Raw genomic sequence first — 25,254 nt, forward strand, 5'->3', positions numbered from 1 at the left:
AGAGAAGGAACCTTCATCAATCAAGCCAAATATACTCAAGACATGCTCAAAAGATTCAAGCTAAGTGATGTCAAGCCGGCTTCCACTCCAATGCCCACCAAGTGCCAACTTGACATAGATCCCAATGGTAGAGTGGTGGATCAAAAGGTATATCGCTCCATGATAGGCTGCTTGCTTTACCTTTGTGCATCTAGACCGGATATCATGTTGATTGTGGGAATTTGTGCACGGTTTCAAGCCGCACCTAAGGAAAGTCACTATGTGGCGGTCAAACGAATCTTTCGATAGTTGGCTCATACCCCAAACTTTGGCTTATGGTACCCAAGAGGAGCAAACTTCAAGCTTGTTGGGTATTCGGATTCCGATTGGGCGGGAGACAAAGTGGATAGGAAGTCCACTTTCGGAGGGTGCCAATTCCTTGGTTGCTCTTTGGTAAGTTGGTCTTCCAAGAAGCAAAGTTGTGTGTCTCTCTCGTCCACCGAAGCGGAGTATGTGGCAGCCGGTAGTTGTTGTGCACAACTCTTATGGATGAGGCAAACTTTAAAGGATTACGGTGTCATTTGTGACAAAGTTCCTCTTTGGTGTGACAATGAAAGTGCCATCAAGATCTCTCTCAACCCGGTGCAACACTTCAAGACGAATCATATTGAGATCCGGGATCACATTAGGCAAGGATAGATCGAGCTCAACTATGTCAACACTCATGATAACCTTGCAGATATTTTCACGAAGCCCTTGGATGAAGCAAGATTTCGCGAGTTAAGGCATGAGCTAAATATCATTGATTCGAGCAATGTTGCTTGAACCCTTGCACACCCCACCATACTCAACGTGTTGTCTTGTTTAGATGTAGGCATGGACATAGGGGGAGTGATGTTCTCTCAATGAACTCTCCCTCCCCCCATTATGCATAAATTGATCAAGTCTTTCACATTAGCCATGTTTGATGGTACTTGTGATTTAAAGACGAGTTTCGGTCATGGACCCAAGGATAATTGTTCGCGGTGCCATACCAATTGACTCAAACATAGGTGGCTACGGCCACCTCCCTCTCTTTGGAGAGGTGGTGTTTCGTGGTTGTTTCGTTTGTCGTGTGCCTTTCTGGCTTTGTGTGTAGCGTGGTCTTATGGTGTAGTGTTGCCTCAGAGTGTTTGTGCAAAGACCCCGTTTTTCGTGTGCTTGAAACGTGCATCTTCTTGAGCCCACGGTGCTACCGCGGCTTGCCGCGGTACTACCGCTTTGAGAGCCACGGTACTACCACGCCATAGCACGGTACTACCGCTCAGGTGCGGTACTTCGGAAGTACCGTGCCGGGCGGTACTACCGCGTTGGGGCACGGTACTACCGCGCCGTCGAGGGAGCGTGGGGGTTATTACTCGGGCAGGGGAGTTCCAACTCCCCATACCCATTCACTTGTCTCTCTCCCCACGTCTCTCTCTCTCTCTCTCTCTCTCTCTCTCTCGCTCAAGAACGACGCCGGAGGCCCTCGCCGGATCTCCATCTCCGGCCACTCTCCTCGGATTCCGACCGGTGGGATCGTTCCCCACCAGTTCCTCTTGCCATGGACCAAGGTTTTTCCCCAAATCACTCTTTTTCTTGGTTGTTCTCTTGCTTCTAGGTTTTTGGGGAGAAACTTGTTGTTCTTGAGATTTTAGGCCAAATCTTTGCAAGAGTAGGATGTAGGAGAGTCGTGCTGCGTAGGAATCATACTTGATATGTTGTCTTATGGTAGCTTTGTCCAACCGTAGTACCGCCGCGGTTTCGCGGGCTTTTCACAGATTTGAACTTGTTCAGATCTGATGTGGTGCGGTACTAACGTGTCTGATGTGCGGTACTACCGCCCGTCAGGTGCGGTACTACCGTCCTAGCTCGTGCGGTACTACCGCTCATCAGACGCGGTACTACCGCGCTAGCTGAGGCGCTAAGCTCGTACTACTGCTCCTAGACCCGGTACTACCATGACCTTACACGGTACTACCGCGTCTAAGAGCAGTACTACTATCTTAGCTTCGCAGCCCTTGGCAGTACTACCGTAGGGATCAAATCTCTCTTTAGGCAATTATCATCTGTGCTTTCTACATGTTTTTTTTGCTTTGTTGTGGTCTTTGCATTAATCCCTCTTGGTTGTCATGGGTGTTTTGCATTTTGTGTCTCAGGTGGTGGCTCTCGCCGTTCCAATCCCAGTTGTGACACTTGCTCCAAGCGTCTGCGCAACCCTCAAGATGAAGCCCCAGAGGGCTCCAATGCCCCCAAGCACAATGTCAAGGCCACTGCCAGCAAGCAAAAGGAACCTGCTAAGGGCATGGACGAGATTTCTGTCTCTGAGTATGTCGAACGCTGGAGGATCAATCCCTACGTGAATCCTCGGGCTATGCTCAGAGGCACCGAGATGTTCTAAACCAAGCAACAAGTTTTCATCTATCTGGATGTGATCAAGAGCAAGCAGAATACCTTCGTGGATGTCAAGTGGATAGACATGCATCACATGCGGAAGGACAAGTTTCGTGACTACTTTGGAGAGGCTTTGGACTTGGTGGAGCAGTTTGCTATTGAGCCGGTGATCTCCTTTCACCTTGACTATGACCCTGAGCTCATCTGTCAGTTCTTTGCCTCAGTGTTCTTTCATCCCGGGGAGGAGAGGAGGATGACCTGGATGACCAACGGCCGCCAACTGTCTGCTACATGGAAAGAGTTCATGGATCTGCTGCACATTCCTGATGACGGGCTTCACAACCCCGTTGGTGTTCGCCCCCACGCCAACTCTGAGTCTGCCAACAAGAACCTGCTTCCGCCTTTCCTTGTTGAGAAGGTGCTCCCCAATGGCAAGTCAACTTGGGTGTTGAACTCCTTTCTGGATATCATGCATCGCATCTTCCGCAACACTCTGTTCCCACGCATTGGCGACAAGGACAAGGTTCATGCCTATCTAGTGGACATGTTGCTCCTGTGTGCAGAGGCACGTTCTTCTCAGACTCGGCCACTTGATGTCTCACACATCATGTGGTGTGAGCTTCGGTTTGCGGTGTTCACTCGCAAGGTACCTATCTATGGACCGTACCTGTTTCTGCTGCTCTCCACCACTTGGGAGAAGATGTACCCTGGTGATGAGTTCCTTGCTCCAGACTGGATTCGCCATGAGTCCATCAGCCTTCGAGTCAAGCCCAACTGGGCCAACAGTTGCTGAGGCCTCTTCTGCTAGGAGGGCTGCTGGTGAGGAGAAGGCTGCTGCTGAGAATGTTGCTGAGGACCGTGCTGCTAGGTCCACCACACCTTCCTCTAAGCCGTCGTGGGCCAAGAAGCTAAAGGACAAGATGAATACTCTCTTATGCATGCAGGCAAAGGGACAGTACAGGGCTCACATGGATGACAAGGAGAGTCGTCGCCGTGAGAAGAAGGTTATGAGGCTCTTTGGAGAGGATGTGTCTGGCGGGTCTGAGGACGTCATCACACCTGAGGCTGCCTGGATGTCGAAGCAGGGATACAAGTGGACCAGTTCAGAGGATGACATCGAGGAAAACATCCCCGCTGCTAAGTCTGATGAGGAGCACGAGGAGCAGTGGGACGACTTCTCTGCCTGAGCCACCCCGTGTGTGTAGGTGTCCTCTCTGCCTTTTTCGCGTCTCGATGCCAAAGGGGGAGAGAGTGTAGGGATTTGCGTTGTGTCGTGCTTGGTGTGTTGTTTGCTTTGTCGTTTGGACCTCGTTTGCCTCATTTGTCTTTGTTTGGTTTGTGCCTTCGAGACCTATCCTACATATGGTGTAAGACATATGCACTCTATCTATCTTACTTAACTTATGTTTGTGCTATCTTGTCTAGTGATAGATATGCCTTGTCTCTATAATGTAGAGGAGCTTTGATCCTAGTATATGTGTGCCGTGCAGTCCAAAGCACTCATCTAGGTGGCACACATCTAGGGGGAGCCCGTCTATATTCTAGAGAGGAGGGGTTTGCATTTACTTAATATTATTTTCCTTGTGCAAATCCCGTATTGTCATCAATCCACCAAAAAGGGGGGAGATTGTAAGGGCATATTTATCCCTAAGTGTTTTGGTGATTGATGACAACGCATTTGCGGACTAATTGTGTGCCTTGAGTATTCCAGACACTTCATTGCTAGGCACAAGACGGTTGGGTGCCCCTCGAAGACTGCTGAAGATGGCGTCTTTTCTACGTTTCTTTTTGGTGGATTTGAGTCGTAGGAAAGCCGTACTATTAAGAGGGGGTCCGCATTGGAAAGGTTTGGGTGGAATCATCACGTATACGTCTCCTTCTTATCCCCTCCTTTTCCCTTGGAGCTTCCTCTATTTTCTTGCCTCCCTAGTCTGCCTGTGTGGTTGGTCGCGGTAGTACTACTCCCAGTAAAGCGGTAGTACCGTAGGCATCAGCGGTAGTACCGCGCGGTGGCGCGGTAGTACCGCAGGTGCCCATGGTAGTACCGCTCCCCTGGAGCCGCACTACCGCTGCCCACCAGGCTAGTACCGTCCCTTCACGGTAGTAGGGGCGGATGTAATTTTTTACATCCGCACCTACCGCAGTAGTACCGCTTTTGCCGCGCGGTAGTACCGTGCTATGCAGTCAGGCAGTAGTACCGCCCCTCGGCAGTACTACTGTGTCGGGTTTTTGCTACTTCCGTTTCTTTGTGGAAGTAGGCACGGTAGTTTCCTCCCCCCTGGCTAGGGGATTTCTGCCTGGCGGTAGTACCGCATGGAGGCGCGGTAGTACCGCGCTTGCGGAAGTACCGCCCCCAGTTCCTGTGCGTCAGTCTTATCTTTTCTGCCACTGGGGTTGCGGCAGTTCTGTGGGCCAGTACAGTTGTACCGCACAGCCGTGCAGTAGTACCGCTTGGTTGCAAGCAGTAGTACTGCGCGACCTTGCGGTACCGCTGGCCAGGCGCGGTAGTACCGCTGGCCGCGGGCTGGTTGGTGGGTAACGGTTGGATCCTTGTTCCACACTATATAAGGGGTCCCCTTCTTCCCCGTTGACTTACCTCTTCCACCCCCAAGCTCCATTATTGCTCTAAGCTCCATTTTCGCCCGATCTCACTCCCTAGCCAATCAAACTTGTTGATTTGCTCGGGAGTAGTTGAGAAGGCCTAAATCCACACTTCCTCCAAGAGATATTTGATTCCCCCCACTAATTCCTTGCGGGTCTTGTTACTCTTGGTTGTTTGAGCATCCTAGACGGTTGAGGTCACCGCGAAGCCATAGTCCATTGTGGTGAAGCTTCGTGGTGTCGTTGGGAGCCTCCAATTGAGTTGTGGAGATTGCCCCAACCTTGTTTGTAAAGGTTCGGTCGCCGCCTCCAAGGGCACCAATAGTGGAATCACGGCATCTCGCATTGTGTGAGGGCATGAGGAGAATACGGTGGCCCTAGTGGCTTTTTGGGGAGCATTGTGCCTCCACACCGCTCCAACGGAGACATACTTCCTCTCAAAGGGAAGGAACTTCGGCAACACATCCTCATCTCCACCGTCTCCACTCTTGGTTATCTCGTGCCTTTACTTGTGCAAGCTTATTTGTTTCTTGTTATTTGCTTGCTTGTGTTCCTATCCTTGTTGCATCATATAGGTTGCTCACCTAGTTGCATATCTAGACAACCTACTTTGATGCAAAGTTTAAATTGTTAAAGAAAAGCTAAAAATTGTTAGTTGCCTATTCACCCCCCCCCCCTCTAGTCAACCATATCGATCCTTTCAGATACAAAGATTGGGTATAAGAGATGAACTAGGGTTTGAGATGAGATGGTGTTGGTGAAGATGTTGATGGATATTGACCCCCTCCCGATGAGAGGATCGTTGGTGATGACGATGGTCACGATTTCCCCCTCCCGGAGGGAAGTTTCCCCGGCAGAACAGCTCTGCTGGAGCCCTAGATTGGTTCTGCCAAGGTTCCGCCTCATGGCTGCGGAGTTTCTTCCCGAAAGCTTGCTTATTATTTTTTTTCAGACAAAAGACCTCATATAGCAGAAGATGGGTATCTGAGGGCCACCAGGGGGCCCACGAGGCAGGGGGCGCGCCCCCCACCCTCGTGGCCAGGGTGTGGGCCCCCTCAGGTACTTCTTTCGCCCAATATCTTTTATATATTCTGGAAATAACTTCCATGAAGTTTCGGGACTTTTGGAGCTGTGCAGAATAGGTCTCTAATATTTGCTCCTTTTCCAGCCCACTATCCCAGCTGCCGGCATTCTCCCTCTTCATGTAAACCTTGTAAAATAAGAGAGAATAGGCATAAGTATTGTGACATAATGTGTAATAACAGCCCATAATGCAATAAATATCGATATAAAAGCATGATGCAAAATGGACGTATCAACTCCCCCAAGCTTAGACCTCGCTTGTCCTCAAGTGAAAGCCGAAATCGAAAAATATGTCCACATGTTTGGAGATAGAGGTGTCGATAAAAATAAAATACGGACATGAGGGCAGTAGTACCGCCCCTCGCGCTATTCGTCACCCTGGGTGAGGAATAGTTATTCTTCACCCCCCCCCTCTATTTTACCATCAATGCACCGTAATTTTACGTTGCGTAAGTTTTGTCTTATTTCCGACGCAAAAAGGGACCGTAAGAAAATATATAATCGCCGTAAAAAATATTTTATGTTATGTAAAATTACAGACGTAAAAATATAGTCTAAAATACACATAAACTGCAAATTTTCTTGTCTTATGACCTATATCTTTATTTTCTTATGTTAAATTTTATGTAGTGAATCAATAAGAATGTAAATATTTGAATTTCAAACGTAATTTAATTATGAAATGATCGTAAGATTATCTCGGGTGAAGAATAACTTATTCTGCACCCTGGGTGATGAATAGTAACACTATATATATATTGTTATATGATCTCTTATGCTAAAGTAATAATTCAATCACAATTTCAAGTATGTATCATAAACTTGATTGAAAACTAACAAACTCTAATCTCAGTCATTGAGCCAATTGCAATTTGTCATAACATAGGAAAGAGTCAATATAAGAGCTTTTCAGCAAGTCCACATACTGAACTATCATTTAGTCTTTCACAATTGCTAATACTCATGTAATATTTATGGGTATGGAGTTTTAATCGGACATAGAGAAAGATAAGGGCTTATAGTTTTGCCTCCCAACGTTTTACCTCAAGGGTAATGTCAACAATAATAGCTCATGCAGACTCACATCCAATTAGCTATATGTATTTGGATCTTTCCAACACATTGTGCCTGCCAAAGGTTAAAATGTAAAAAGGAAAGGTGAAGATGACCATAACTCTTATGTAAGGTAGAAGATAAAAGTAAAAGATAGGCCCTTCGCAGAGGGAAGGAGAGGTTGTCATGCACTTTTATGGTTGGGTGCACAAAATCTTAATGCAAAAGAACGTCACTTTGTATTGCCACTTGTGATATGGACCTTTATTTTGCAGTCCGTCGCTTTTATTTCTTCCATATCACAAGATCGTATAAAGCTTATTTTCTCCACATTAATAAGTCATACATATTTAGAAGGCAATTTTTATTGCATGCACCGATGACAACTTACTTGAAGGATCTTACTCAATACATAGGTAGGTATGGTGGACTCTCATGGCAAAACTGTGTTTAAGGATATTTGGAAGCACAAGTAGTATTTCTACTTGGTGCAAAGAACTTGGCTAGCATGAGAGGGAAAGGCAAGCTCAACATGTTGGATGATCCATGACAATATAATTTATCTTAGATGTAAGAAAACATAACCCATTATGTTGTCTTCCTTGTCCAACGTCAACTCTTTAGCATATCATACTTTAATGAGTGCTCACAATCATAAAAGATGTCCAAGATAGTATATTTATATGTGAAGACCTATCTTTCTTTATTACTCCTATTAATTGCAACGATGACCAGAACTATGTTTGTCAACTCTCAACAACTTTTATTCATCATACTCTTTATATGTGAGCTCATTACTCTCCATAAGATCCATATGATCTCTTTATTTCTTTTTATTTCTGCTCTTTTATTTTATTCCCTCAAGATCATAGCAAGGTAATCAAGCCCTTGACTCAACACTAATCTTTATTATATATAGCTCACGGACTCGATTACGTAGAAGGATCATAAAGCAAAACTCACAACTGGATCATACTAAAACTTTATTCTACTAGATCAAGATATTATCAAAAGGATCAAACTAATAAAAACGGTAAAGGTAAAAGTGATGGTGATACGATACCGGGGCACTCCCCCAAGCTTGGCAGTTGCCAAGGGGAGTGCCCATACCCATGTGATTATATCTATTTTGTTGGTCAAGGAGATGGAGGTGATGATGGATAGTCGCACATCGAGCGTAGGAGGTCCTCCAACTTGCGGATAATGCCTTGAGTGTGATGATATGCTCCTTCAACAAAATATTTTCACATGTGAGATACTTGTTTTGTATACGAGCTAACTCAATCATATTGAAAGCTTCGATCTCAGTTGGGGTAAGAAGATTGTGATCAAGTTGAAGGATGTCTTCTGCTGCCGGAACTTGGTCCTCCGTGACCTTCTTGATCCCTTCATCCTTGCTGATCTCCATGGGTTCTTCCCTCTTAAGCTCTATCTTCATTAGCCAAGCATCGTTGTCACCATTGTTGGAGGAGGGGGACGACATGATGCCTGGTCTTGACAACCCTGACAGAAAGCAGCTCGAAACAAGAACCGAGGATAATAGCGTGATACGGTGGTCAAAACCTTAGGGAGATTATATAATGAATTTTCACCAACCAAAAGAAGTATCGTGCAAGAAAACGGAGTCCAGAGAGCACACGAGGTGCCCACGAGGCAGGGGGCGCGCCCAGGGGGGTAGGGCGCGCCCTCCACCCTCGTGGGAGCCTCGTGTCCTTTCCGGTCTGCTTCTTATTTTCCTATTTTCTTAAATATTCCAAAACGGAGAAAAATTGCCATTAGGACTGTTTTGGAGTCGGTTTACTTACCGTACCACGTACCTATTCCTTTTCGGGGTCTGAAACATTCCGGAAAGTGTCTCTTATGTACTCCTTCGGGGTTACGGTTTCAATAATATTAGTTTCAACATTTATGGGATTACCTGAGATATAATGTTTGATTCTTTGACCATTCACCACCTTCGGATTTGTGCCTTCGAAGTTGTTAATTTTTATGGCACCGGAACGATAGACCTCCTCGATAACGTAAGGACCTTCCCATTTAGAGAGAAGCTTGCCTGCAAAAAATCTTAAACAAGAGTTGTATAGCAATACATAATCACCTATATTAAACTCACGCTTTTGTATCCTTTTGTCATGCCATCTTTTAACCTTTTCTTTAAACAGTTTGGCATTCTCATAGGCTTGGGTTCTCCATTCGTCAAGTGAGCTAATGTCAAATAACCTCTTCTCACCGGAAATTTTGAAATCATAGTTGAGCTCTTTGATAGCCCAATATGACTTATGTTCTAGTTCGAGAGGTAAGTGACAAGCTTTACCATAAACCATTTTATAAGGAGACATACCCATAGGATTTTTATATGCAGTTCTATAAGCCCATGATGCATCATCAAGTTTCTTGGACCAATTCTTCCTAGATCTATTAACGGTCTTTTGCAAAATTAATTTGAGCTCTCTATTACTCAATTCTACTTGACCACTAGACTGTGGGTGATAAGGAGATGCAATTCTATGATTAACATCATACTTAGCAAGCATTTTACGAAAGGCACCATGAATAAAGTGTGAACCACCATCAGTCATTAAATATCTAGTGACTCCAAACCTCGGGAAAATAACTTCTTTAAGCATCTTAATAGAGGTGTTATGATCAGCACTACTAGTTGGAATAGCTTCTACCCACTTAGTAACGTAATCAACAGCAACTAAAATATGTGTATACCCATTAGAGGAAGGAAAAGGTCCCATATAATCAAAGCCCCAAACATCAAATGGTTCAATAACAAGTGAATAATTCATAGGCATTTCTTGACGTCTACTAATATTTCCGATTCTTTGACATTCATCACAAGATAAGACAAACTTATGGGCATCCTTGAAGAGAGTAGGCCAATAAAAAAACCGGATTGCAATGCCTTATGTGCAGTTCTATCTCTAGCATGGTGCCCTCCATAAGCCTCAGAGTGACAATTGCGTACGATCTGTTCCTGTTCATGCTCAGGTACACAACGTCTAATAACACCATCTACTCCTTCTTTATAAAGATGTGGGTCATCCCAAAAGTAATGTCTCAAATCATAGAAAAACTTTTTCTTTTGCTGGTATGTGAAACTAGGTGGTATGAATTTAGAAACAATGTAATTAGCATAATCAGCATACCATGGAGAAGTACAAGAAGCATTTATGACAGCTAATTGTTCATCAGGAAAGCTATCATCAATAGGTAGTGGATCATCAAGAACATTCTCTAACCTAGACAAGTTTTCTACAAAGGGGTTCTCAGCTCCCTTTCTATCAATAATATGCAAATCAAATTCTTGTAGCAAGAGAACCCATCTAATATGTCTAGGTTTAGCATCTTTCTTTTTCATAAGGTATTTAATAGCAGCATGATCAGTGTGAATAGTTACTTTAGAATCAAGAATATAAGGTATGAACTTATCACAAGCAAAAACAACTGCTAAAAATTCTTTTTCAGTAGTAGCATAATTTCTCTGGGAACTATCTAGAGTTTTACTAGCATATTGGATAACATTCAGCTTCTTATCAACTCTTTGTCCTAGAATAGCACCTACAGCATAATCGCTAGCATCAGATATAATTTCAAAGGGTAAATTCCAATCAGGTGGCTGAACAATAGGTGCAGAAATCAAAACTTTCTTAAGTATTTCAAATGCTTCTACACAATCATCATCAAAGACAAAAGGAATATCTTTTTGTAATAGGTTAGTTAGAGGCCGAGAAATTTTTGAGAAGTCCTTAATGAACCTCCTACAAAAACTGGCATGGCCAAGGAAACTTCTTATACCTTTGATGTCCTTGGGACACGTCATCTTTTCAATAGCATCAACTTTAGCTTTATCAACTTCAATACCTCTTTCAGAAATTTTATGCCCCAAGAAAATACCTTCATTAACCATAAAGTGGCACTTCTCCCAGTTCAAGACAAGATTAGTTTCTTCACATATCTGCGAAACTCGATCAAGGTTGCTCAAGAAATCATCAAAAGAGGATCCATAAACGGAGAAATCATCCATGAAAATCTCAAAAATCTTTTCACAAAAGTCAGAGAATATAGCCATCATGCATCTTTGAAAGGTAGCAGGTGCATTACATAAACCAGAAGGCATACGTCTATAAGCAAAAGTACCGAAAGGGCAAGTAAAAGTGGTCTTTGGCTCTTTGCTTGATCATCAGCTGACATAGGTATTTGAGAGAAGCCAGAGTAACCATCTAGAAAGCAAAAATATGTATGTTTGGATAATCTTTCTAGCATTTGATCAATAAAAGGCAAAGGGTAATGATCTTTTTAGTAGCTTTATTTAATTTGCGAAAATCAATTACCATCCAATAACCTGTAATAATTCTTTGTGGAATCAATTCATCTTTATCATTAGGAACGACAGTAATACCTCCCTTCTTAGGGACACAATGGACAGGACTTACCAACTGACTATCAGCAATGGGATAAATTATACCTGCCTCAAGGAGCTTTAATATTTCCTTTCTTACCACTTCTTTCATCTTAGGATTCAGCCATCGTTGGTGATCAATAACTGGCTTGGCGTCTTTCTTCAAATTTATTTTGTGTTGACATAGAGTGGGACTAATGCCTTTAAGATCATCAAGAGTATATCCAATAGCAGCGCGGTGCTTCTTCAGAGTTTTCAATAATTTTTCTTCCTCCTTCTATGAAAGGTTAGCACTAATAATAATAGGATATATCTTCTTTTCATCAAGATAAGCATATTTAAGAGTATTAGGAAATGGTTTAAGCTCAATCATGGGATCACGCTTTGGTGGAGGAGGATCCCCTAGGATTTCAACAGGCAAGTTGTGTTTCAGAATAGGTCCATGTTTAAAGAATACTTCATCTATGTCACTTCTTTCATTCAGGAACAGATCATTTTCATGGTCTAGCAAATATTGTTCTAAAGGATTAGCAGGAGGCACAACAATAGAAGCAAGACCAATAATTTCATCTTTACTAGGCAATTCCTCATCACGAGGTTGTCTATGAAACTTAGCAAAATTAAACTCATGAGACATATCCCCTAAACCAACAGAAACAATATCCTTATTGCAGTCTATCTTAGCATTAACAGTATTCGAGAAGGGTCTACCAAATATAATGGGACAAAAGCTATCTTGTGGGGAACCAAGAACAAGAAAATCAGCAGGGTATTCAACTTTCCCACACAAGACTTCAACATATCTAACAATCCCAACTGGTAAAATAGTATCTCTATTGGCAACCTTAATTGTAATATTTATCTCTTCTATCTCAGCAGGTGCAATATCATGCATAATTTCTTGGTATAAGGAATGAGGTATTGCACTTGCACTAGCACCCATATCACATAAGCCATGATAGCAATGATCTCCTATTTTGACAAAAATAACAGGCATGCCTACAACAGTTCTATGTTTATTTTTAGCATCAGCTCTAGCAATTCTAGCAGTTTCATTGCAGAAGTCAATAACATGCCCATCAATATTATTGGCCAAGAGATCTTTAACCATAGCAATACTAGGTTCAACTTTAATTTGCTCAGGGGTTTGGGTGTCTTAATTTTCTTTTGTTAACCACAGTTGAAGCATTAGCATGATCCTTTATTCTAACAGGGAAAGGTGGCTTCTCCATATAAGTAGCAGGAACAATAGGATCATCATAAGTGATAGTCTTTTCTTCAACTTTAATAGGTGCAAATACTTTTACTTCAATGGGAGGATTATATTTAAACCACTTCTCCTTAGGAAGATCAACATGAGTAGCAAAGGATTCACAGAAAGAAGCTACTATCTCAGAGTCAAGTCCATATTTAGTGCTAAATTCACGAAATGCATCGGTATCCAAAAAAGATTTAACACAATCAAACTTTGGGGTTATACCTGACTCCTTACCTTCGTCGGGGTCCCAATCTTCAGAGTTGTGTTTAATTCTTTCCAATAAATCCTGTTTGAATTCAATAGTCTTCATCATAAAAGATCCAGTACAAGAAGTATCGAGCATGGAGCGATTACTGAGAGAAAGCCGAGCATAAAAATTTTGAACACTCATTTCTCTTGAGAGCTCATGATTGGGACATGAATATAACATTGACTTAATCCTCCCCCAAGCTTGAGCGATGCTTTGTCCTTCACGAGGCCAAAAATTATCTTATATTTACTAATTGGAGGCACCATACGAGCCTCCATATTAACCATGGTGAAAATAGATTAATGTCCGTCAGATCATTTTACTATCTAATCCTGGCGGTTAGATGAATAGCCTGTGCCCTTGAGAGAAAAAAGAATATCCTATGACATCCTGCCCTCTTTCCACACATACGTATCTATGATGGACTCTTCCATGATTCACGTAAGAAAGAAGAGGACGTAATCCACCAAAAAAAGAAACAATATGCTGCCGGATGGACTCTCCCATGATTCACGTAAGAAAGAAAAAGAAACAATCTGTTGCAGGCTACCAACAAGAACTCCTCGATCTTCCCCTTGGCCTTCACTTCATCACCCCTTCAACAATCTGTTGCGGATGGATTGAAGTCTGGTGGTTGCCAATGAGAGCAAATCCATTGGTTGACAGTGATTCTCTAGCATTGATGCAACTCCATTGCCCCCTCTGACCTTCAGGTTTGACCTTCTTCCTCCATAATCTGCACGGATGGAATTTTAAATACTTGGATGCTTCATGTGCGATCTGGATGCACTTGAGTAGGTTTTGGAGAATAGAGAAATCATAACAATTCCATGACAATTCAAAAGAATCTAATTAAGCAGCCTGCTAGGCTCCTTACTTGGCGTCCTCTTGACAGGAAAGACTGGATCCGACATGCGGATGGATTCAAGTTTGGTAGTTGCCAATGAGAGCAAATCCATTAGTTGAAAGTGATTCTCCGGCACTGATGCAACTCCATCGCCCCCTCTGACCTTCAAGTTTGACCTTCTTCCTCCATAATCAATCAATACCCACGGTCTAATATGGATGATTACATGCTGTTTTTTTCTGCTGGTGAGATGCATGATGATGCACAGATAGAATTTTGAATACTTGGATGCTTCATGTGCGATCTGGATGCCCTTGAGTAGGTTTTGGAGAATAGAGAAATCATAATAATTCTATGAGAATTCAAAAGAATCTAATTAAGTAGCCTGCTAGGCTCCCTACTTGGCGTCCTCACCCTTCTACCAAACCAGATGGCTCCTCTGTATTTGTTCTAATGCTTCAGTAGTAGAATTTCTTATTCTGCTAAGGAAGTCGGACATATCTTACTAATTAACATGTTGGGAGCTATTAAGACATGCATGCATGGATCACTTCAAGGGTTATCGCAATTTTGCTCGCAAGTATCTTCCTGGTAAGTATAACTACAGAAATTCTATTTGTTACCCTATCATAAAAGAATGCTCCATCCATTTGCCTGTACCTCAAATAGCACTTAGTATTTTGAATTCAGTTTAAAGTACTGAGTATTTTTTTAAGACTGCCAAACTCCTCAAATAGCAAGATTTTAACTTTCTTCATGAGCCCATGACTAATATGTTTTTTTTCTAACACCCTGACCCAATCAGGACAATCCTCAGTTCAGAATTTCATTCAGACCAAAACTTGCTTCACTGTTTTTCAAGGATACAAAACATGAGAAAATATTGTTATGACTTGAAGGCCAAGCTCTACAAAACAGTGCTAATGTAATTGACCTTAGGAAATCATTGGCGACCAAGGGGTAATGCCATCAGCTCATTCGGATAAACATTGCTGGGTTGGGTTGATCTTACCTAGCCAGTAGCCCGTTGGATTTATTGGAATCAAAATATAGGTGTATACTTAGACAGTATATTGCATGCAGACTGAGTTACCAAATAATTAAGATGGGATTTTCAGTCACATTTTCTATAGGTACGTTTATGAGTTGGTTCAGCATTATGATTGCATACCAATGATGTAAGTTCAGTCCAACTCTACACGAGTGCACATTCCATAAGTGTTGTGGTGAAATGTCATCCGCATTCAGTTTATAGAATCTTGCACAACAAACTATGGCTGGGGTTCTATACTGCTCAATGAAAAAATTCTGAACATATATCCTTCAAAATATCTAATATTTTCTTTAGGCACAGATTCGTACAGATAAATCACACATTTGTATAGACAGGGCACATAAATTGGATTTAATTATAATAATTTTGTTTCCGAAAGCATAGAAATCTTGAACCCTGTATCAGCTTGCAGGTTCTGACCATACCAGGCATCTATTTTCGATCCATGGATTTATCCCATGATGGTTAATGCAGCAGAGGAGCAGATGTGCTGACCACTGTTTGAAGCAGACCAGATGGCCGCCACTACCGAAGAGGCTTCTGAGCAAACATATATACTATGGTGAACCAGTAGCCCAGCTATTCACTTCGCCATTGTTCAGTTTTGTTGACGGTCATCACTTTGTCTACTCAACAGGGAAGTAGTTTATTATCCTGAATTCTGTTCCCATTTAACTCTAATACATTGTCCAAAACAGTTGTGCTAGCTCCGCAATTTTATAAGGCAGATCCATGGCAAGTGCATTGCATGTCCAAGTAAACTGGGCTTGACTAATGTTGAGGTATTCCATCAATACACATTACTTCAAGTCTTCAATAGAGAAATCATCATTATGCAATATTGTGGCAATGCATTTGACAATAGGCATCGCTTGCTAGGATGCAAGCAGGTCCAACGATAGGTAAAGCAATGAGGTTTGATCGAGCGGCTTATATATTAAGAGGCAACCGAAGGTACCACCGGATTGGCTATATGAGGTGCAAGCAGCTCCTGTACACTGGTAGGCATCAGCTACATCCAATATATGTATCCAGTATCCTGCTGCAAAGTAGTGGCCGGTGTGATGCAGGTTTAGTACATATAGTACCTTTCCCGGGAGGAAGGTTTAGTCTACATAAGCGTACATGCCAAACGGCTTGATTACTATTCTGCACGCTCACAAAGTACGGATTTTTCTCATAGCTTTTTCACTAATAGTACACTAAGTGAGTGCATGTACTATATACGGTAGTTCCTTAGATCACATATTCACATGGTGTTCCTTGCAGGACGTGTCAAAAAATTGTCATATTAAACATATATTTGTTACAGATAGAAAATAGAAAATCATGGAAAACCTAATCGATCTTTCATACTTATACATTAATAATAGAAGTTCACATTACATGGCTACAAAAATCACTTTTTCTATTGACGGGACACCGTGCACTAAACCAAATAGCAAGCTCATAATTAAACAGAACAGGATGGAACTAAAATGCTCTACTATGTTCCTAGCATCACACTTATGCATGGAGGTTCTACATGTTAATACTAATCTTTGTTGGGTGATCAATGTCTCTGCATATTCTAAGATGATACTCTATCGGACTTCCGTGCCAAAAAGGAAAATCAGGCATTCCATTTTTTAACCCTACAGGGACTTATAGGTCACAAATAAATAGAACTTTGACCTAAATTTGTTGACCCAACAGGAATGTGTGTGCCATGTGACATAACTCATACACAGATAAGCCAACACAATAAAGTTCCTTTCATCCCTATGTAACCAAGAAAAAAATGGTACTTGAATGTTCAATGATAATCCATGAAAACGTGTTCACACTATTTATCAAAAAAATTAACTTCTTAATATATTTGCACACAGTGAATAGAAGAGCTAGCCCGTGCAGGTGCACGGGTTGATTGACTAGTTTATATAATTACGATCATGATGAACAAGATGCATAGGATAAAACTTCTGGTGAAATTTCAATTTCAATCGCTTATAGTCCCATGATCCCATATCATCACATAGCCTATACCATGTGAATGCATCTCCCTTAAAAGATAAATGGAAGACCTTCTTCTTGATAACATCCTCGGGCATTCCTGCAAGCTTAAATAATCCACAAACTTCATCCACATAGATTAAGTACAAATCGGGATGCAATGTTCCATCTCCTGCAAAAGGATTAGCTAGCAGTTTCTCTATCATACCCGAAGGAATTTCAAAGTAAACATTTTCAGTAGGTTCAGTAGGTTGAGGAGCAACTCTTTTCTCTACTGGTCGGGGTGAAGATACCCCGAACAAGCCCCTCAAAGGATTACGTTCCATAGTAACAAGCGATAGTAAATTTCAGCACACTATATAAATTTTTCCTTACCAAATTCCACCTACCAAAGGCGCTTCACTCCCCGGCGATGGCACCAGAAAAGAGTCTTGATGACCCACAAGTGTAGGGGATCTATCGTAGCCTTTTCGATAAGTAAGAGTGTCGAACCCAACGAGGAGCAGAAGGAAATGATAAGCGGTTTTCAGCAAGGTATTCTCTGCAAGCACTGAAATTATCGGTAACAGATAGTTTTGTGATAAGATAAATTGTAACGAGTAACAAGTAATAAAAGTAAATAAGGTGCACCAAGATGGCCCAATCCTTTTTGTAGCAAAGGACAAGCCTGGACAAACTCTTATATGAAGGAAAGCGCTACCGGGGACACATGGGAATTATCGTCAAGCTAGTTTTCATCACGCTCATATGATTCGCGTTCGGTACTTTGATAATTTGATATGTGGGTGGACCGGTGCTTGGGTACTGTCCTTACTTGGACAAGCATCTCACTTATGATTAACCCCTATTGCAAGCATCCGCAACTACAACAAAAGTATTAAGGTAAACCTAACCATAGCATGAGACATATGGATCCAAATCAGCCCCTTACGAAGCAACGCATAAACTAGGGTTTAAGCTTCTGTCACTATAGCAACCCATCATCTACTTATTACTTCGCAATGCCTACCTCTAGGCCCAAACAATGGTGAAGTGTCATGTAGTCGACGTTCACATGACACCACTAGAGGGATGAGAACATACATCTCATCAAAATATCGAACGAATACCAAATTCACATGACTACTTATAACAAGACTTCTCCCATGTCCTCGGGAACAAACGTAACTACTCACAAAGCATATTCATGTTCATAATCAGAGGGGTGTTCATATGCATAATGGATCTGAACATATGATCTTCCACCAAGTAACCAACTAGCATCAACTACAAGGAGTAATCAACACTACTAGCAACCCACAGGTACCAATCTGAGGTTTGTATACAAAGATTGGATATAAGAGATGAACTAGGGTTTGAGATGAGATGGTGCTGGTGAAGATGTTGATGGAATTGACCCCCTCCCGATGAGAGGATCGTTGGTGATGACGATGGTGATGAATTCCCCCTCCCGGAGGGAAGTTTCCCTCGCAGAACAGCTCTGCCAAAGCCCTAGATTGGTTCCGCCAAGGTTCCGCCGCGTGGCGGCGGAGTTTCTTCCCGAAAGCTTTCTTATTATTTTTTCTCGGATGAAAGACCTCATATAGCAGAAGATGGGCATCGGAGGGCCACCAGGGGGCCCACGAGGCAGGGGGCGCGCCCAGGGGGGTACGGCGCGCCCCCCACCCTCGTGGCCAGGGTGTGGGCCCCCTCGGGTACTTCTTTCGCCCAATATTTTTTATATATTCTGGAAATAACTTCCGTGAAGTTTCTGGACTTTTGGAGCTGTGCAGAATAGGTCTCTAATATTTGCTCCTTTTCCAGCCCAAAATCCCAGCTGCCGGCATTCTCCCTCTTCATGTAAACCTTGTAAAATAATAGAGAATAGGCATAAGTATTGTGACATAATGTGTAATAACAGCCCATAATGCAATAAATATCGATATAAAAGCATGATGCAAAATGGACGTATCAGGATGAAGGAATAAGGAGTGGCAAGAGCCTAAGCTCAGGGATGCCCGAGGCACCCCAAGTAAATATTCAAGGACTCCCAAGTAACCAAGCTTGGGGATGCCCCGGAAGGCATCCCCTCTTTCTTCTAACGATCATCGGTAATTTCACCTGGAGCTATATTTTTATTCGTCACATGATATGCGTTAATCTTGGAGCGTCTTTTGCATTTAGTTTTCACTTTTCTTTTATGCACCATGATGGTATGAGATAGTCCATGGTTGATTTATAGAATTCCCATTGCACTTCACTTAAATATTTTGAGTGTGGCTTTATAGAATGCTTCATGTGCTTCGCTTATATCATTTGAAGTTTGGATTGCCAGTTTCTCTTCACATAGAAAACCGCCATTTGTAAAATGCTCCTCTGCTTCACTTATATTTGTTAGAGCGTGGGCATATCTTTTGTAGAAATAATTAAACTCTCTTGCTTCACTTATATCTATTTAGAGAGATGATAGGAATTGGTCATTCACTAGGTTAGTCATAAAATCCTACATAAAACTTGTAGATCACTGAATATGATATGTTTGATTCCTTGCAATAGTTTTGCGATATAAAGATGGTGATATTAGAGTCATGCTAGTGGGTAGTTGTGGATTGTAGAAATACTTGTGTTGGAGTTTGTGATTCCAGTAGCATGCACGTATGGTGAACCGTTATGTTATGAAGTCGGAGCATGATTTATTTATTGATTGTCTTCCTTATGAGTGGCGGTCGGGGACGAGCGATGGTCTTTTCCTACCAATCTTTCCCCCTAGGAGCATACGCGTAGTACTTTGTTTCGATGACTAATAGATTTTTGCAATAATTATGTGAGTTCTTTATGACTAATGTTGAGTCCATGGATTATATGCACTCTCACCCTTCCATCATTGCTAGCCTCTTCGATACCGTGCATTGCCCTTTCTCACCTCGAGATTTGGTGCAAACTTCGCCGGTGCATCCAAACCCCGTGATACGATACGCTCTATCACACATAAGCCTCCTTATATCTTCCTCAAAACAGCCACCATACCTACCTATTATGGCATTTCCATAGCCATTCCGAGATATATTGCCATGCAACTTCCATCATCATCATATACATGACTTGAGCATTCATTGTCATATTCCTTTGCATGATCGTAAGATAGCTAGCATGATGTTTTCATGGCTTGTCCGTTTTTTGATGGCATTGCTACGCTAGATCATTGCACATCCCGGTACACCGCTGGAGGCATTCATATAGAGTCATATTTTGTTCTAGTATCGAGTTGTAATATTGAGTTGTAAGTAAATAAAAGTGTGATGATCATCATTATTAGAGCATTGTGCCATGTGAGGAAAGGATGATGGAAGCTATGATTCCCTCACAAGTTGGGATGAGTCTCCGGACTTTACAAAAAAATAAAAGAGGCCAAAGAAGCCCACAAAAAAAGAGGCCAAAGAAGCCCACCAAAACAAAAAAAAGAGAAACAAAAAAATGAGAGAAAAAGAGAGAAGGGGCAATGTTACTATCCTTTTACCACACTTGTGCTTCAGAGTAGCATCATGTTCTTCATATAGAGAGTTTCTTGAGTTATCACTTTCATATACTAGTGGGAATTTTCATTATATAGAACATGGCTTGTATATTTCGAAGATGGGCTTCCTCAAATGCCCGAGGTCTTCATGAGCAAGCAAGTTGGATGCACACCCACTTAGTTTCCAGTTTGATCTTTCATACAGTTATAGCTCGTAGTACATCCGTTGCATGGCAATCCCTACTCCTCACATTGACATCAATTGATGGGCATCTCATTAGCCCGTTGATTAGCCGCGTCGATGTGAGACTTTCTCCCTTTTTGTCTTCTCCACACAACCTCCACCATCATATTCTATTCCACCTATAGTGCTATATCCATGGCTCACGCTCATGTATTGCGTGAAAGTTGAAAAGGTTTGAGAACATCAAAAGTATGAAACAATTGCTTGGCTTGTCATCGGGGTTGTGCATGATTTGAATATTTTGTGTGGTGAATATGGAGCATCGCCAGACTATATGATTTTGTAGGGATAACTTTCTTTGGCCATGTTATTTTGAAAAGACATGATTGCTTTATTAGCATGCTTGAAGTATTATTATCTTAATGTTAACTGATAGAAAATTGCTTTGAATCACTCATGTCTTAATATTCATGCCATGATTAGATTACATGATCAAGATTATGCTAGGTAGCATTCCACATCAAAAATTATCTTTTTTATCATTTACCTACTCGAGGATGAGCAGGAATTAAGCTTGGGGATGCTGATACATCTCTGTCGTATCTATAATTTTTGATTGTTCCATGCCAACATTCTACAACTTTCATATACTTTTGGCATCTTTTTATACTATTTTGGGACTAACATATTGATCCAATGCCCAGTGCCAGTTCCTGTTTGTTGCATGTTTTTGTTGGGAAACGCAGTAATTTCAAAAAAAAATCTACGCACACACATGATCATGGTGATGGATAGCAACGAGAGTGGAGAGTGTTTCCATGTACCCTCATAGACCAAAAGCGGAAGCATTAGCACAACGTGGTTGATGTAGTCATACGTCTTCACGATCTGACCGATCCAAGTACCGAACGCACGACACCTCCTAGTTCAGCACACGTTCAGCTCGATGGCGTCCCACGAACTTCGATCTAATAGAGCTTCACGGGAGAGTTTTGTCAGCACGACGGCCTGATGACGGTGATGATGATGCTACCGACGCAGGGCTTCGCCTAAGCACCACTACGATATGATCAAGGTGGATTATGGTGGATGGGGGCACCGCACACGGCTGGGAGAGATCAACAGATCAACTTGTGTGTTCTAGGGTGCCCCCTGCCCCCGTATATAAAGGAGCAAGGGGGAGGCCGGCCGGCCCTCCTAGGGCGCGCCAGGAGGAGTCCTCCTCCTACTAGTAGGAGTAGGACTCCCCTTTCCTACTCCTACTAGGAGGAGGAAGGAAGGGGGAGGGGAGAAGGAAGGAGAGGGAGGAAAGGAGGAAAGGGGGGCCGGCCCCCTAGTCCAATTCGGTTTGCAAGGCTTATATCATCCCGCAACTAACTCATTAGTTACAATGCTTGCAAGGCTTATAGTGATGTGCATTACCGAGTGGGCCCAGAGATACCTCTCCGACAATCCGAGTGACAGATCCAAATCTTGATCTATGCCAACTCAACAAGTACCATCGGAGACACCTGTAGAGCACCTTTATAATCATCCAGTTACATTGTGACGTTTGGTAGCACACAAAGTGTTCCTACGGTATTCGGGAGTTGCATAATCTCATAGTCATAGCAACATGTATAAGTCATGAAGAAAGCAATAGCAACAAACTAAACGATCATTGTGCTAAGCTAACGGATGGGTCAAGTCAATCACATCATTCTCCTAATGATGTGATCCCATTAATCAAATGACAACTCATGTATATGGTTAGGAAACTTAACCATCCTTGATTAATGAGCTTGTCAAGTAGAGGCATACTAGTGACACTTTGTTTGTCTATGTATTCACACATGTACTAAGTTTCTGGTTAATACAATTCTAGCATAAATAATAAACATTTAATATGATATAAGGAAAATATGAATAACAACTTTATTATTGCCTCTAGAGCATATTTCCTTCAGTCTCCCACTTGCACTAGAGTCAATAATCTAGTTCACATCTTTATGTGATTAGTTCACATCTCCTTGTGACTAATACCCAAAAGGTTTACTAGAGTCAATAATCTAGTTCACATCACTATGTGATTAACACCCAATGAGTGATCATGTTTTGCTTGTGAGAGAAGTTTAGCCTACAGGTCTGCAATATTCAGATCCGTATGTATTTCGCAAATTTCTAGGTCTACAATGCTCTGCACGTAGCTACACTAGCTAATTGCTCCCACTTTCAATATGTATTCAGATCGAGACTTAGAGTCATCTAGATCGATGTAAAAGCTTGCATCGACGTAACTCTTTATGATGAACTCTTTAATCACCTCCATAACCGAGAAATATTTCCTCAGTCCTCTAAGGATAATTTTGACCGCTGTCCAGTGATCTACTCCTAGATCACTATTGTACTCCCTTGCCAGAATGATGCTAAGGTATACAATAGGACTGGTAAACAGCATAGCATACTTTATAGAACCTATGACTGAGGCATAGGGAACGACTTTTCATTCTCTTTTTATTTTCTGCTGTGGTCGGGTTTTGAGTCTTTACTCAACTTCACACCTTGCAACACAGGCAAGAACTCCTTCTTTGATTGTTCCATTTTGAACTACTTCAAAATCTTGTCAAGGTATATACTCATTGAAAAAACTTATCAAGCGTCATGATCTATCTCTATAGATCTTGATGCTCAATGTGTAAGCAGCTTCATCGAGGTCTTTCTTTGAAAAAACTCTTTTCAAACACTCCTTTATGCTTTCCAGAAAATTCTACATTATTTCCGATCAACAATATGTCATTCACATATACTTATCAGAAATGTTGTAGTGCTCCCACTCACTATCTTGTAAATACAGGCTTCATCGCAAGTCTGTATAACACCATATGTTTTGATCACTTTATCAAAGCATATATTCCAACTCCGAGATGCTTGCACCAGTCCATAGATGGATCGCTGGAGCTTGCTCACTTTGTTAGCACCTTTAGAATCGACAAAACCTTCTGGTTGCATCATATACAACTCTTCATTAAGAAATCCATTAAGGAATGCAGTTTTGACAGCCATTTGCCAGATTCATAAAATGCGGCAACTGCTAACATGATTCAGACAGACTTAAGCATCGCTACAGGTGAGAAAGTCTCATCGTAGTCAACCCCTTGAACTTGTCGAAAACCTTTTGCAACAAGTCGAGCTTTGTAGACAGTAACACTACTATCAGCATCCGTCTTCCTCTTGAAGATCCATTTATTCTTAATGACCCACCGATCATCGAGTAAGTCAATGAAAGTCCATACTTTGTTCTCATACATGGATCCCATCTCAGATTTCATGGCCTCAAGCCATTTCGCAGAATCTGGGCTCATCATTGCTTCATCATAGTTCGTAGGTTCGTCATGGTGAAGTAACATGACATCCAGAACAGGATTACTGTACCACTCTGGTGTGGATCTCACTCTGGTTGACCTACGAGGTTCAGTAGTAACTTGATCTGAAGTTACATGATCATCATCATCATTAGCTTCCTCACTAATTGGTGTAGGAGTCATAGGAACATATTTCTGTGATGAACTACTTTCCAATAAGGGAGCAGGTACAGTTACCTCATCAAGTTCTACTTTCCTCCCACTCACTTCTTTCGAGAGAAACTCCTTCTCTAGAAAGGATCCACTTTTAGCAACAAAATATCTTGCCTTCGGATCTGTGATAGAAGGTGTACCCAACAGTTTCTTTTGGGTATCCTATGAAGATGCACTACTCCGATTTGGGTTCGAGCTTATCAGTTTGAAACTTTTTCACATAAGCATCGTAACCCCAAACTTCAAGAAATGATAGCTTTAGTTTCTTGCCAAACCATAGTTCATACGGTGTCATCTCAATGGATTTAGATGGTGCCCTATTTAACGTGAATGCAGCTGTCTCTAATGCATAACCCCAAAACGATCGCGGTAAATTAGTAAGGGACGTCATAGATCGCACCATATCTAGTAAAATGCGATTACGACGTTCGGACACACCATTACGTTGTGGTGTTCCAGGTGGCGTGAGTTGCGAAACTATTCCGCATTGTTTCAAATGAAGACCAAACTATTAACTCAAATATTCTCCTCCACGATCAGATCGTAGAAACATTATTTTCTTGTTATGATGATTTTCCACTTCACTCTAAAATTCTTTGAACTCTTCAAATGTTTCAGACTTATGTTTCATCAAGTAGATATACCCATATCTGCTCAAATCATTTGTGAAGGTCAGAACATAACGATACCCGGCGCGAGTCTCAACACTCATCAGACCGCATACATCAGTATGTATTATTTCCAATAAGTCAGTTGCTCGCTCCATTGTTCCGGAGAATGGAGTCTTAGTCATCTTGCCTATGAGGCATGGTTCGCAAGCATCATATGATTCATAATCAAGTGATTCCAAAAGCCCATCAGCATGGAGTTTCTTCATGCGCTTTACACCAATATGACCTAAATGGCAGTGCCACATATAAGTTGCACTATCATTATTAACTTTGCATCTTTTGGCTTCAATATTATGAATATGTGTATTACTACGATCGAGATTCAATAAACCATTCACCTTGGGTGTATGACCTCAGAAGGTTTTATTCATGTAAACAGAATAACAATTATCCTTGACTTAAATGAATAACCGTA

This window comes from Triticum urartu, chromosome 3 (assembly GCF_003073215.2).
Source record: "Triticum urartu cultivar G1812 chromosome 3, Tu2.1, whole genome shotgun sequence".
NCBI lineage: Eukaryota > Viridiplantae > Streptophyta > Magnoliopsida > Poales > Poaceae > Triticum > Triticum urartu.